The sequence below is a fragment of the Polyodon spathula genome, chromosome 34, assembly GCF_017654505.1.
Source record: "Polyodon spathula isolate WHYD16114869_AA chromosome 34, ASM1765450v1, whole genome shotgun sequence".
Classification (NCBI taxonomy): Eukaryota; Metazoa; Chordata; class Actinopteri; order Acipenseriformes; family Polyodontidae; genus Polyodon; species Polyodon spathula.
This window is the reverse complement of record NC_054567.1, coordinates 732,044-748,046: the sequence shown is the minus strand read 5'-3', so window position 1 is coordinate 748,046 and position 16,003 is coordinate 732,044. Positions and strand designations below refer to the sequence as shown.

General features: G+C 42.1%; 3 non-coding genes and 3 pseudogenes across 3 annotated transcripts; all 6 read right to left on the bottom strand.

The window, feature by feature from the left end:
• Positions 1 to 268: 268 nt before the first annotated feature.
• LOC121303676 lies at positions 269 to 389 on the bottom strand (annotated as a pseudogene).
• Positions 390 to 721: 332 nt separating this feature from the next.
• LOC121303678 lies at positions 722 to 840 on the bottom strand. The gene has a single exon (XR_005947848.1). It is a non-coding gene; the product is annotated as a 5S ribosomal RNA (ribosomal RNA).
• A 332-nt stretch (positions 841 to 1,172) lies between these two features.
• On the bottom strand, positions 1,173 to 1,291 carry LOC121303666. Its single transcript, XR_005947844.1, has one exon. It is a non-coding gene; the product is annotated as a 5S ribosomal RNA (ribosomal RNA).
• A 331-nt stretch (positions 1,292 to 1,622) lies between these two features.
• Positions 1,623 to 1,741, bottom strand: LOC121303645. Its single transcript, XR_005947827.1, has one exon. It is a non-coding gene; the product is annotated as a 5S ribosomal RNA (ribosomal RNA).
• A 12,697-nt stretch (positions 1,742 to 14,438) lies between these two features.
• LOC121303673 lies at positions 14,439 to 14,557 on the bottom strand (annotated as a pseudogene).
• Positions 14,558 to 14,661: 104 nt separating this feature from the next.
• On the bottom strand, positions 14,662 to 14,780 carry LOC121303674 (annotated as a pseudogene).
• Between the last annotated feature and the right edge of the window lie 1,223 nt (positions 14,781 to 16,003).

Sequence of the window (16,003 nt, the reverse complement as noted above, 5' to 3'; positions counted from 1 at the left end):
TGTTGCATATTGAAATATTTAAATGGTAAAATGAAATTTCAACACTGTGATACCTACAGCACTCAGTATTCCCAGGTGGTCTCCCATCCAAGTCAACATTGCTTTGCTTCTGAGATCGGACGAGATCAGGCATATTCAAGGTGGTGTGGCTGTAGGCGACCTTGTTTGACAGTCAGGAATTTTATCTTTTTTGGGTAGAGTGTCATTTCGACCATTGATGTTGCATATTGAAATATTTAAATGGTAAAATGAAATTTCAACACTGTGATACCTACAGCACTCAGTATTCCCAGGTGGTCTCCCATCCAAGTACTAACTAAGCCCCTAACATTGCTTTGCTTCTGAGATGAGACGAGATCAGGCATATTCAAGGTGGTGTGGCTGTAGGCGACACTTGTTTGACAGTCAGGAATTTTATCTTTTTTGGGTAGAGTGTCATTTCGACCATTGATGTTGCATATTGAAATATTTAAATGGTAAAATGAAATTTCAACACTGTGATACCTACAGCACTCAGTATTCCCAGGTGGTCTCCCATCCAAGTCAACATTGCTTTGCTTCTGAGATCGGACGAGATCAGGCATATTCAAGGTGGTGTGGCTGTAGGCGACACTTGTTTGACAGTCAGGAATTTTATCTTTTTTGGGTAGAGTGTCATTTCGACCATTTGATGTTGCATATTGAAATATTTAAATGGTAAAATGAAATTTCAACACTGTGATACCTACAGCACTCAGTATTCCCAGGTGGTCTCCCATCCAAGTACTAACTAAGCCCAACATTGCTTTGCTTCTGAGATCGGACGAGATCAGGCATATTCAAGGTGGTGTGGCTGTAGGCGACACTTGTTTGACAGTCAGGAATTTTATCTTTTTTGGGTAGAGTGTCATTTCGACCATTGATGTTGCATATTGAAATATTTAAATGGTAAAATGAAATTTCAACACTGTGATACCTACAGCACTCAGTATTCCCAGGTGGTCTCCCATCCAAGTCAACATTGCTTTGTTCCCTGAGATTGAACGAGATCAGGCATATTCAAGGTGGTGTGGCTGTAGGCGACACTTGTTTGACAGTCAGGAATTTTATCTTTTTTGGGTAGAGTGTCATTTCGACCATTGATGTTGCATATTGAAATATTTAAATGGTAAAATGAAATTTCAACACTGTGATACCTACAGCACTCAGTATTCCCAGGTGGTCTCCCATCCAAGTACTAACTAAGCCCAACATTGCTTTGCTTCTGAGATCGGACGAGATCAGGCATATTCAAGGTGGTGTGGCTGTAGGCGACACTTGCTTGACAGTCAGGAATTTTATCTTTTTTGGGTAGAGTGTCATTTCGACCATTGATGTTGCATATTGAAATATTTAAATGGTAAAATGAAATTTCAACACTGTGATACCTACAGCACTCAGTATTCCCAGGTGGTCTCCCATCCAAGTCAACATTGCTTTGCTTCTGAGATCGGACGAGATCAGGCATATTCAAGGTGGTGTGGCTGTAGGCGACACTTGCTTGACAGTCAGGAATTTTATCTTTTTTGGGTAGAGTGTCATTTCGACCATTGATGTTGCATATTGAAATATTTAAATGGTAAAATGAAATTTCAACACTGTGATACCTACAGCACTCAGTATTCCCAGGTGGTCTCCCATCCAAGTACTAACTAAGCCCAACATTGCTTTGCTTCTGAGATCGGACGAGATCAGGCATATTCAAGGTGGTGTGGCTGTAGGCGACACTTGTTTGACAGTCAGGAATTTTATCTTTTTTGGGTAGAGTGTCATTTCGACCATTGATGTTGCATATTGAAATATTTAAATGGTAAAATGAAATTTCAACACTGTGATACCTACAGCACTCAGTATTCCCAGGTGGTCTCCCATCCAAGTCAACATTGCTTTGCTTCTGAGATCGGACGAGATCAGGCATATTCAAGGTGGTGTGGCTGTAGGCGACACTTGTTTGACAGTCAGGAATTTTATCTTTTTTGGGTAGAGTGTCATTTCGACCATTGATGTTGCATATTGAAATATTTAAATGGTAAAATGAAATTTCAACACTGTGATACCTACAGCACTCAGTATTCCCAGGTGGTCTCCCATCCAAGTCAACATTGCTTTGCTTCTGAGATCGGACGAGATCAGGAATATTCAAGTGTAGGCGACACTTGCTTGACAGTCAGGAATTTTATCTTTTTTGGGTAGAGTGTCATTTCGACCATTGATGTTGCATATTGAAATATTTAAATGGTAAAATGAAATTTCAACACTGTGATACCTACAGCACTCAGTATTCCCAGGTGGTCTCCCATCCAAGTCAACATTGCTTTGCTTCTGAGATCGGACGAGATCAGGCATATTCAAGGTGGTGTGGCTGTAGGCGACACTTGTTTGACAGTCAGGAATTTTATCTTTTTTGGGTAGAGTGTCATTTCGACCATTGATGTTGCATATTGAAATATTTAAATCAACACTGTGAGGCACTCATATTCCCAGGTGGTCTCCCATCCAGGCGAACACTTTGCTTCTGAGATCGGACGAGATCAGGATATTCAAGGTGGTGTGGCTGTATTGTTTTCAGGAATTTTATCTTTTTTGGGTAGAGTGTCATTTCGTTTGGTTTGCAATTTGATGACGACGCTATCATTGTTAGTGTTTTGTGAAGGAGGACTCATCTTGGTTTGCAATTTGAAGACGACGCTATCATTGTTAGTGTTTTGTGAAGGAGGACTCATCTTGGTTTGCAATTTGAAGACGACGCTATCATTGTTAGTGTTTTGTGAAGGAGGACTCATCTTGGTTTGCAATTTGAAGACGACGCTATCATTGTTAGTGTTTTGTGAAGGAGGACTCATCTTGGTTTGCAATTTGAAGACGACGCTATCATTGTTAGTGTTTTGTGAAGGAGGACTCATCTTGGTTTGCAATTTGAAGACGACGCTATCATTGTTAGTGTTTTGTGAAGGAGGACTCATCTTGGTTTGCAATTTGATGACGACGCTATCATTGTTAGTGTTTTGTGAAGGAGGACTCATCTTGGTTTGCAATTTGAAGACGACGCTATCATTGTTAGTGTTTTGTGAAGGAGGACTCATCTTGGTTTGCAATTTGATGACGACGCTATCATTGTTAGTGTTTTGTGAAGGAGGACTCATCTTGGTTTGCAATTTGAAGACGACGCTATCATTGTTAGTGTTTTGTGAAGGAGGACTCATCTTGGTTTGCAATTTGAAGACGACGCTATCATTGTTAGTGTTTTGTGAAGGAGGACTCATCTTGGTTTGCAATTTGAAGACGACGCTATCATTGTTAGTGTTTTGTGAAGGAGGACTCATCTTGGTTTGCAATTTGAAGACGACGCTATCATTGTTAGTGTTTTGTGAAGGAGGACTCATCTTGGTCAGCAGTTTGTTTTTTTTTTTTTTTTTTTAATAATAATTTTAATGCATTAAACTGATAAATAGAGAATAATTTATAATTTAAAGTGACAAAAAATGTGTGAAAATACAAGCGGGTCAAACGATATTGACAAAGTTAAAAAGAAAGAAAACATGCTATTGTAATATATATATATATATATATATATATATATATATATATATATATATATATATATATATATATATATATATATATATATATACGGCAAGTTACAGACTGCAATACAATAACATTTACAGTTTAAAATGTATAGCATATATGCATTTACTACTACAAACTATCAACCTACCACTAAAACAATTGTTTGCAATGTTACAATGATACTTCTCGCCTCTCCGGGGGATTGCAGGCTACACACATTACACGAGATATCTTGTCTCAGACTCCGCCTATTTTCATTGCAGAATCTTAGACATCATTTGTGAGAATCATGGACTCAAGCAAGGAGGCAATCGCTGTTGTCTGGTCCAGTGGTTAAAGAAAAGGGCTTGTAACCAGGAGGTCCCCAGGATTCATATCCCACCTCAGCCACTGACTCACTGTGTGACCCTGAGCAAGTCACTTAACCTCCTTGAGCACTGTCTCTCGGGTGAGATGTAATTGTAAGTGACTCTGCAGCTGATGCATAATTCACACACCTAATTCATAACAGATAATATACACAGGGGCGGGCACTTTGTCACAAATACCCCACCCCCCGTGCAAAGCATACATGGCCTCAATGGCCACCTCCCCCCTTAATAGCCCAAAAGTCCTGCACAAAGTCCTTGGCCAGGACCGGAGGCTTCAAGGGGCCCACAGGTCGTAAGGCTGTCCGCAGCAATGCTGACAGCAGGGTGGTATACTCCTGCCAGGGTAGTCTTGGCAGCGGAAAGGCTGCTTGGGGGGTGGTCTCCTGACCTGCCCCCTTCTTCGGAGCCGGCAGCTCCCCTTGGTGGGGCTTTGACCACTGTTCTTCATGCAGGGAAGAAACTGCAGTGGAAGCAGGTCTCCTGACCTCCCCCCCAATCTCCGGCAGCGAAACTGCTGCTGGGGTTGGTGGTCTCCAGACCTCCTCCCCCTTCTTCTTGGCTGGCAGCTCCCTTTGGTGGGGTTCCGGCTACAGTACTAACTGCTGTGATGCGGAGCAACAGGCAGCCCCAGGCTGGCAACCCCAGGCGATGCAATCCCAGCGAACCCAGGTGATGCGGAGCGGCGGGCAACCCCAGGCGTTGTGGAGCGGCGGGCAACCCCAGGCGATGCGGAGCGACTGGCAACCCCAGGCGATGCGGAGGCATCCTTGGGCGAAGCGTGGCAGGCATCCTTGGGCGAAGCGTGGCAGGCATCCTTGGGCGAAGCGTGGCAGGCATCCTTGGGAGAAGCAAGACAGGGAGTCAGGACAAGCTGGGGTGCAGGTTTTGGCCCTCTTTTCGGCCACTGCGGCCGGGAGGTTCTTCCCCGTGCTTCCCTCAGCAGCCTATGCAAGGGCTGCTGAGGACCGCCAGCATCTAGTCCTGGTCCTTCTGGTGCAGGGAGAGGCTGCTCCTGCTCCTCTCCTCGTGATGGTGAGCAAAGTGCTAGCAGCAGGCATTCACCCTCTGCTGGTGGGGGAAGTGATACCAGCACGCATTCACCCTCTGCTGGTGGACAGGGACCCAGCAGGCATTCACCCTTTGCTGGTGGACAGGGACCCAGCAGGCATTCACCCTCTGCTGGCGTAGAGCAGAGGCAGCAGCTGCTCTGCTCTGCTCCTGCCGATGGTGGTGGCGGAGGCGGAGGCAGCTCCTGCTGCTCTGCTCTTGCCGATGGAGGTGGCGGAGGCATGTAGTCTCCTGCCAGTGAAGGTAGCGGAGGCGGAGGCAGCTCCTGCTGCTCTGCTCCTGCCGATGGAGGTGGCGGAGGCGGAGGCAGCTCCTGCTGCTCTGCTCCTGCCGATGGAGGTGGCGGAGGCCGAGGCAGCTCCTGCTGCTCTGCTCCTGCCGATGGTGGTGGTGGTGGAGGCCGAGGCAGCTCCTGCTGCTCTGCTCCTGCCGATGGTGGTGGCGGAGGCGGAGGCAGCTCCTGCTGCTCTGCTCCTGCCAATGGGGGTAGGAGCGGCGTGTAGTCTTCTGGCGGTGGAGATGGGAGCAGCATGTAGTTTCCCCTTGTTACAGGGGACTGGTGCGGCTCTCCCTCCCTTGCAGGGGACTGGTGCGGCTCTTCCTCCCTTGCAGGAGACAGCGGTGGAACCTCTCCCTCTGGTGCTGGAGACGAAACCAGCAGGCATTCGTCCTCTGCTGGTGGAGATGGGAACTGCATGTAGTCTCCCTTCAGCCCATTGAGGATGCAGGTAGGCGTGGCTCCTCCCATGTGGAATGCAACCTGCTGGGGCAGTCCCATATCGGCAGTCAAGTAGTTAATCACCATGGCTGCCGGGTTCACGAAGGGCACTGGGTAGAAGTGTTGTTCCCAGCGTTCCCAACGTTCCCCATCTCTGGCCCACAGCAGGTCAACAACCAGTGGGAGGTCCTCCCCGCTCCACTCCGGACCCGACACCCAGTCCAGCATCTCCTCAGATGATGGGAAAGACTCTAGTTCCTCCTCCTCCTCCTGCAGTTGTTGCTGTCGCTTTCCTCTCCTGCTTTTCCCCATTTCTTTCTTTATTTTTTTGTAATTCAAAAACACTTTTTTTTTTTTTTTTTTCCCCACACAGAAAAAAAATATATTTATTTTTTTCCCAAAAAACTACAGTCCTTGCTCTGGTCTTCGTCTAGGAGACGCTGTTAATCCCACTTAGAACACCACGTGTCACAAAGATGGCCGCAGTAGGTGACGACAGACCAGAAACAGGAACTGACTCTGAACACAGGCTTTGAAATGGTGAAGGCGCTGATGCGCAGTTTAATAGTGAAACAGACAGAAAATAAAAGGTTTGTAACAAAAAACAGCACACGGCACATGAGGCCAAAATAAACAGATAAACAAAACGAATAGACACTGACAAAACACACAGTGGACGAACGCTACACAAAACAATTGAGATTTATATTTACGCTTATCTCTCTCTCTCTCCCTCTTCCCCGTTCTCCACTCCCGAACACACAACCCCGCGTATTTGAAAACATGCTGCTTTTATGCAGCTGTACCGAGACTCGACTGGAAATCAATCATTCAGTTGGAGTCTCGGTACAACTGCACGTGAATTAATAAAGTGCAATTCCCCGTGCTCACATATTATTACATTTTACTTGCACGTGAAGTGCTGTGCAATCCTCATGCCTAAATACACATATACATTTTAAACACTTGTGTTACACAGACCCGTTTATATCCCGTGTACCAATGTCTATACACCAACATTTAAACACACCACACACAACACATAACAGATAATATACACAGGGGCAGGCACTTTGTCACACTGCCCCAAACCTTTTGCTAGCTCCCCAGGACCCGCTAGCTGTCCCAGACCTTTGATGCTGCACCCTACCCTTTGATAGCTCCCCGGACCCGCTAGCTCCCCTGGACCTGCTAGCTGCCCCAGACCTTTGATGCTGCTCCAATCTTTTGCTATCCCCCTGGACCTCTGCTAGCTGCCCCAAACCTTTTGCTAGCTCCCCCAGACCCGCTAGCCGCCCCAAGCCTGTGACTGCTCTAATAGGAGGTCCCACCGAGATCTTGACTATCGAAGGTATCTCTTTATCCCCTACATAATCTATTGCTCTTAAGAAAATGTTAACTGCCCACAATAGTACCCACAGCTATTTTTTAAAAATATAATACTAGATGCGCAAAACAATTACATCCCAAAAGTAGACAAATCTAAATCTAAAACAAAATTGCCAAAATGGTTTAATAGATCAGTTAAAAAAAATATTCAGCAAAAAAGGCACTTTACAAAGTGTTTAAAAGGGACCAAAAACAAAGTACACAGAAAGAGTACTTAGAACTGCAAACACAAGTCAAAAAGGAAGTAAAAAGACCAAGAGAGATAGAAATCAATATTGCTAAGGGGGCTAAAACCATTTCCAAAATGCTTTTCCAATATTATAACAGCAAGACAACATTGCAAGAGGAGGTTAAATGTCTAAGAGACACAAATGGCAAAATCATAGATGAAGAAAAAAATAGTAAATATATTAAACGATTACTTTTCACAGGTTTTTAAAAAGGAGGACACGGACAACATGCCCCACATGTCGACCTCTTCCTATCCAATTTTAAATAACTTTAGCATAACAGAGGCAGAAGTGTTAAAGGGACTAGGAGCTCTTAAACAAATCCCCTGGGCCAGATGAAATCCTCCCAATAGTACTCAAAAAAATGAAAGAAGTTATTTACAAACTGCTAACCAAGATCATGCAACAGTCTCTTGACACAGGGGTTGTACCCACAGACTGGAAAATAGAAAATGCAATACCGATCCTCAAAAAGGGAGACAAAACCGAACCAGGTAACTACAGACCAATAAGCCTGACTTCTATTATATGTAAACTTATGAAAACTATAATAAGATCCAAAATGGAAAATTACCTATATGGTAACAATATCCTGGGAGCCAGTCAGCATGGTTTTAGGAAAGGGAAATCGTGTCTAACTAACCTACTTGACTTTTTTGAGGACTGTGACAGGATGAATGTGTGGTGTAAGGCAACAGACTCCAGTCCAGTTTTCCAATTTATTAGCAGGAGCACATGCTGCACTACATTTTTCGAGGAGGTTTTATGTTCTTCAACAGGTCGAGGATGCCCCGTGGCTGCCGGCCATATAACAACTCAAAGGGGGAAAATCCCACTGAGCTCTGATGCACCTCCCTCACAGCGAAGAGTAAGTAAAAGAGTAGCCCAATGTTTCTGTTCCTGACTCACAAACCATCTCAACGTTTGCTTCAATGTTTGGTTAAAACGTTCCACCAAACCGTCCTGATGGGATGTATCTTTAGAATTTTGTACACCTGCTGTTGCATTTTTGATAAGAAGTTCGTTCTATGATTAGTTAATATTTCTTTAGGAATCCCTACTCTAGCAATAATCTGACTTAACTCTTTCGCAATTGCAGTGGCACTAGTGGACCTCAAAGGAACTGCTTCCGGGTACCGCATTGCATAATCCACCATCACTAATATGTGCGTGTACCTGGAATGAGAAGGCAGCACCGGCCCAACTATGTCCATTGAAATGCGTTCGAAGGGAGTGGAGATAATAGGCAGTGGGACCACAGGGGCGGGGCGCACTCGATCCGGTTCTACTCTCTGTCATTCTGGGCAGGTCGCTACATATTTCGCCACCTCGATGTAGATTCCTACCCAATAAAATCAAGCCAGTATTCGGTCCCTCGTCTTCTCAACACCAAGGTGTCCTGAAAAGGGAACGTCATGCGCCAGCCTCATGACCTCGGGTAGACAGGACGGGGGAACCATCAACTGTTTGACAGGCTGTCCTGTGCCCGGGGCTAGATTTACTCCATATAGTAAGTGCCCCTCTACAACAAAGTGGGGATATATCAGCTTCCCGATGCTGTCAACATCCTTACCCTCAATAGACCGAACTGTTCCCAAGCGTGCACCAGTGTGGGGTCGTTGTTCTGCTCCCACATTAGGTCCGCGCTTGAGGCCCACACGTCCGGGATATTGACAGGGGCTGGAGCAGTCTCCACCCTCAAGGGTCCAATAACCTCGCCTGCCCGGTCACACTGTGTTCCCACTCCCTTCGATTGTCGTTTGGGACCATCAGACCCTTCCCCCGCCAGGCCCCAACCGTGTCTGATCAAGGCATCTTCCCACTTTTCCCTCTGTCTCTCCTTGTGTGTTTTCCTAGGACGAAAAAGTGGAGAAAACAGTTCTGCATGGAAAGGAAAAATGGTGCCAATTACTTCCTTTCCTCGGGGGTCTGCCGTGTCTACACGTGTGGTCGAGGCTGCCGATATTTTTACCAAATCCTTATATTGTGGCCAGTCTCAACCCAGAATAATTGGGTGTGGTAATTATTCGGCCACCCCTACTATCCGGTGGCGCTTTATCAGGCCTACCGATAAATATACTTTCTGGGTGGGGTATGTTGCCGTGTCTCCATGGATACAGGAGATCGCCACCTGTCCTTGTGGCTGCCACAACACACCGCCGAGGAGAGCTGTCCGAATCAATGTTTGCTCACACCCTGTGTCCACTAACGCGTGGGTCTTCACATTCCCCAGCATAACATCAACCAAACACGGGCCCTCCCGACCATTTCCCCAGTTCCTACCTGTCTTCGATGCCAGGTGGCACGCAGCCACGTTGCACTCCATAGCTAAATACGGTGGCACGTTATTGAAGATAACAAGTTTAGCTGTGCTTTGTTTATTTTTTAAAGCATAGCTGTTGGATGTTTTATAGAATATAGTGAAGGAAGAAATAACTAATTATTCGAGAGAGCTGTGTTGCAGTGGGAGCTGTGGCTGGAGTGCGTGTGGAAGCTGTGCGAGACGTGTTGCTGCCGAATCTACATCGGGTTTGAGAAAATAAACTTTTCTACTTTATTAGTTAATTAACATTAGTGATTCCTAATCGGGACAATTGTTTTTTCATTGAACCATCTTAACTTTCATGCTGATTTGATGACGGTGGAAAATTGCTTTAAAGCTAATGGAAATTTACTGTGACTCGTTTTTACGCACATATGTATTTTATTTCTTCTTCTTTCATCTCTCCTGCTGCTTTGGATAAACGTGCTGGAACTCTTGCGCAACATTCAATGAATATGTTCTGTGCTGGGTTACACGTTATGAAAGTGTAATTTGTTTAATGTATTGCAATGCATTGCAAACTTAGTAGTTATGCTATATGGTTTTATTATTTCATTTGCATAGCATAGGTAAGCCATTGACTTTAGTTTTATTGAATATTGCAAGTTAAGAATAGTGTTGGGTAAGATAACAATTAGAAACAATATAGCATAATGAATGGTCTTAAATCATGATGATTGATCACTTGAGATTTTGAGTTTGGTGACAATTAAAAATGGTAGATTATGCATTTGCCTGGCACCCCAGATAGCCAACCGTTACAGAATTTGGCACCCCAGATGGGCCCTTTGAATCTGAAACACTTGAACTGGTTCTTCAACCTGACGTTTGTGTAAAAAAAAAAAAAAAAAAAAAAAAAAAATCTATTTATAAATTGCTTGTGTAATAATTGGTTATATTTGATTCATATATGGTAAATGGTCAGAGAAGGAGTTGATTCTAGTTGGAGGAGAAAAGTTAATTGATTCTGTTAAAGTGGGAGAATCTCTCTCTAAGCCAGATAATGAATCCTTAATTGATAGTGATTTGGATGTTTCAGTGAATGCGTCACCTTTAGTACCTTTGCCTATGGTTGTCACAGGTGTTAGTCAGGTGGAGCTTGTAACTTTAATTTATGTTGTGGAGGGTATAAAAAATGTCATTAAGGGAACTCAAGTGCTTCAGGAGCATTGGATAGAGTCACAAAATGAAGAGGTTAAAGAAACAGGAAATATAAGAGAATTAAAATGGAATATGGAGCAACTGCAGCAGGAGTTGCAGGAGGAATATCGTACTGTTTCAAGTACTTTACAAGTATCTGTGCATCAAGTTGTAACAGAGCAGAGTCAATTAAAGGCTCAGATGGGAGCTGAGATGTTGACTTTAAAACAGGAAGTGTTAGGGAAAATTGATTGTTTGGTTGAGTATATTAATCGGGGTCAGGCTGATTTGAAAAAACAATTAGAAACTCTTAAGCCGCCTTTGCCAATCGTTGCACTCCCCATTTCAAGTACTCAGTCAGAGGTGTGTGGTAATGTTGCATCACCTATCACAAAGAGAGAAAAAAAACCTTCCAATTAAGTTGACTTTTTCTACTTATGGATGCCGGGAAGATGATTCCGATCCATTATTATATCTAGCGAAATGCAAAGATTTCTTGGCATTAAGACCTATGACAGATAGAAAAATTCTTGCAACTCTCCGAAGTGTCCTGCATGGAATGGCAAGAGACTGGTGGGAGATTACTAGAACACAAGTGATTAGTTGGCAAGAGTTTGAAGAGCATTTGAGCAGCATTTCTTTCTGAAGATTACGAAGATGAGCTACTGGAAAGAATTAGAATTAAAGTAGAATTAGAGAATGAAAATATAAGGGATTTTGCTTTTTTATCAGGCCTTGTGCAAAAGATGGAAACCAAGTATAACTGAGACTGAAGTACTGAAGCTGACCCTGAAAAATGCAAATCCATGGCTTGTCAGTCAATTGCGTGGATGGGTGATGAGTGTTGAAGAGCTGGTACGATTGGGAGGACAGCTTGAAAAGGATAGACAAAATCAACAGGAATATGAGAAAAAGAAAAACATTATTTCTATGAGCTCTAATATGAATTCCTCTAAAGTGGATAATAAAGCTGTAGTGAGAGCAAACCAGTCTTCCAGTTATTTGTGTTGGAGATGCAATGGAAATCATTCCCCAGGTCAGTGTCCTCAGTACAAGAATCAGACTGTACATAATTTTCAGAATAATACTTCTTTTCATAAGTCAAAAAATTGTAATTTTGGAAAGGATACAACATTGTCTGCTGTGGTTGAAGATACACAAGATGCAGGGAAATCTGTTTCTTGGAAGAAAAAAATAGAGCACGGTCATCCTGAAAAAATTGCTTTGCGCCAATTGGTTGTACCAGTAACTGTCTCTGGATGGACTGGGAAAGCTATTTTGGATACTGGAGCTACGTATACTCTGATTAATGAAAAACTTTGGAAAGTGCTTAAGCAGCCACATTACATGCTGCAGGCTCAAGATGAAGTGACTTTGTTTTTAGCCAATGGTGAAGAATGCCTACCGTTGGGTCATGTAAACCTTACATATCAAATGCATGGGTTCAGATGGACTTTACCTACTTTAGTTTTGTCTGAATCACACTTGGCATATGCTCTTGTATTTGGACTGGATGTTGTTACTCTTACCAGACTTGTGATTGATGTGAGAAGTCAGATATATAGCTTCCCTTACGATAAGAAGCAGCAGATGTTCTCAATCCAGCCAGGACGGGGATCTCTATGAAGTTGGTTTCCTGACTTTGAAGTTGAGAACGGAGTACGACCTTGCACCTCATTGTACACTACTATATCACCTTATGGGGGTGTCTTTTCTGGGACTCTAAAGACCGAGTCTCTTTCTCTTGAAGATGCAATCAATCAGATGATACAAAATGTCAACCTTTTGGGAAATGATGCTGAACAACTACTCCAGTTACTGTGCAGTAGTATGAAAGTCTGTGAAGTTAAAATTGGCAAAACATCCTTTGTTAAACATAAAATCTGCACAACTAATGAAGCTGCTATTAAACAACGAGCTTATCGTTTGTCTATTGCAAAACAGAAAGTGGTTCAAGAGCATATCATGGATATGTTGGAGAAGGGTGTAATTGAAGAATCTAGTTCTGCTTGGTCTTCCCCTATTGTCCTTGTGTCAAAGAAAGACGGCTCTCAACGTTTTTGCGTGGATTATCTGAAACTAAATGCCAGAACCATTGATGATGCTTATCCTTTGCCAACAATTGGGGAGATTATGGAATCACTTTCTGGAGCGGGAATCTTTACTACTCTGATCCAGACAGTAAAGACAAAACAGCTTTCGTGACTCCTTTTGGATTGTATCATTTTTTAGAGTTATGCCCTTTGGATTAAAAAATGCACCTGCCACCTTCCAAAGGTTAATGGAAAGAGTCTTGGGAGATTTAAGAGGGAAAATGTTTTGTATATCTTGATGATGTTATAGTCTACTCAGCAACTGTTGAACAGAATAGCTGTTGGATGTTTTATAGAATATAGTGAAGGAAGAAATAACTAATTATTCGAGAGAGCTGTGTTGCAGTGGGAGCTGTGGCTGGAGTGTGTGTGGAGACGTGTTGCTGCCGAATCTACATCGGGTTTGAGAAAATAAACTTTTCTACTGTTAGTTTTTCCTAATCGGGACAATTGTTTTTTCATTGAACCATCTTAACTTTCATGCTGATTTGTTTATGGTGGAAAAGGAGAACATACTACCAGATTAATAGCTTTAAAGCTAATGGAAATTTACTGTGACTCATTTTTAAGCACAGATGCATTTTGTTTCTTCTTCTTTCATCTCTCCTGCTGCTTTGGAAAAACGTGCTGGAACTCTTGCACAACATATAATGAATATATTCTGTGCTGGGTTACACGTTATGAAAGTGTAATTTGTTTAATGTATTGCAATGCATTGCAACCTTAGTAGTTATGCTATATAGTTTTATTATTTATATGTGCATAGGTAAGCCATTGACTTTAGCTTTATTGAATATTGCAAGTTAAGAATAGTGTTGGGTAAGATAACAATTAGAAACAATATAGCATAATGAATGGTCTTAAATCATGATGATTGATCACTTGAGATTTTGAAATTGAAATGTTGCTTGTGCTTTTAATTTGGTGGTTTGAGACAATCATTAGATTTGTTTTGTTTAATTGATGGTTAATTAATCTATCATGCTCACTGTTTTAAGAAACGTTATGTGCAATATGTTAGCTACTTGTGTGTAATATAACAAGCTTATTAAGTGTGTAAAAACATATTCATATGTAATTGGTGCAATATAACCGTATGTGCAATATATAATAATGTGCAATATAATTTGTTGGTCTTAGATTAGTTAATTAATAGTGTGACTGGTAGATTGAGGTAATTGACTAGTATTTTCATTTGTTAGATCCCTGGGTCAGTAACCAAGAGGCCTGCTTGTTACTTTGAGTGTAATAAAAAACTTGAGGACTGAATGGTTCATTAGTGCTGCTTCTTTAACTGTTTTTTCCCTCCTCTCTCCTGTTTATATATCTTAATAATTACAGAGTTATTATTCCCTGGGCATGTATAGGGTGTAGTGGTGTCACATATAGAAAAGTGAATTACTATATCCTAGTAGCGGTTTGGTGACAATTAAAAATGGTAGATTATGCATTTGCCTGGCACCCCAGATAGCCAACCGTTACAACTTTTAAATGGTAAAATGTAATTTAACACTGCATTACCTACAGCACTCGGTATTCCCAGGTGGTCTCCCATCCAAGTAATAACCAAGCCCAACATTGCTTTGCTTCTGAAATCAAATGAGATCATGTATTTTCAAGGTGGTGAGGCTGTAGGTGACTCTTCTTTTACATTCAGGAATTTAATCTTTGGTGGGTAGGGTGTGATTCCACTGACCATTTTTGCATATTTAAATGGCAATATGTAATTTATACACTGCAATACCTACAGCACTCAGTATTCATAAGTGGTCTCCCATCTGAGTAATAACCAAGCCCAACATTGCTTTGCTTCTGAGATCAAATGAGATCATGTGTTTTCAACGTGGTGAGGCTGTAGGTGACTCCTCTTTTACATTCAGGAATTTAATCTTTGGTAGGTAGGGTGTGATTCCTCCAACCATTTTTGTTGCATATTTAAACATTTAAATAGTAAAATGAAATTTCAACACTGTAGTACCTACAGCACTCAGTATTCCCAGGTGTCACGTCTGCTGCGTTTTGCAGATTTTCACGTACTCTTTTTATTCGGTCTTATTTATTTTCTATTTATTCTGCACACACTCTTAACTCAGGGGAGACGTTAGGAGGACAGAGATGTTATAAACTCCTAGTAGTTTTATGTTCGTGCACTGGACGAGCTGTATGTGTGTCCATATAACCTCTATTTAATCAGAAAGAAAGGCACTCAAGACTCATTCATTTGAAGTTTTACGAATCAGAGCAATGCTCTTTCGCTTTATTAAAATGCTCTTAATATTGGAAAGGTAGGTTGATCAGACCACCAAATTCCAATACACGTGGTCTACAAGCACCCACTTCTATATTTCAGTTTCATTCAATATAACACTCTCTTAAAACCAAATCATAGTTTCAAAACCTTATAGCAATACAACCAATACATGTGAGACATAACAATGTTAGTAATATGCTTACCTCCTCTAAGGAAAAGTAGCGTGAACAAAGGAATCGGAATTGTCTTGTGGAGATCTACAAGTGATGGACCACTTCACCCTGTCAAGCAAAGGTCTTGATTGTGGTGCCTCATTGTAAAAGACATGAGGTTTTATAGGTTTTTGTCTCCATTGGAATACATGGAGAATCTTTATCAAGTCCAATTCTTATCTCTTTGGCACACAACAGCCTAAAAATTTAGAGCCTTATGTCAGCAACTTTTCAAGATATGACACCTGGTCCACACATCCAATCATGATCTCACCAGCTCATCTCTCGACCCCTCCTCTATCTAAAAAGTAAGGTGAATTATTGTCCCCACAGGACCCTTGCTGTTCCTTTATTTTATATGTGCAGACAAAGAGAATAATATTGTTTTGAATATATGAGTGTTGTTTGAAATATATACAACACTAGTTAGATTTATGATTATATGTATTAATGTCTGAGTATATATTCCCTCATGCCATTCTATTCTTCAAATTAGTTTTCCTTCTCTCTTTACAGGCGTGTGCTTAACAGATATTATAGGGAATTTCCATCTTATGTTTTTCCAATATAGAGTTTCTCTTCATGGATAATCTTATTTGTTTTTTATTTAAGTGTAAGAT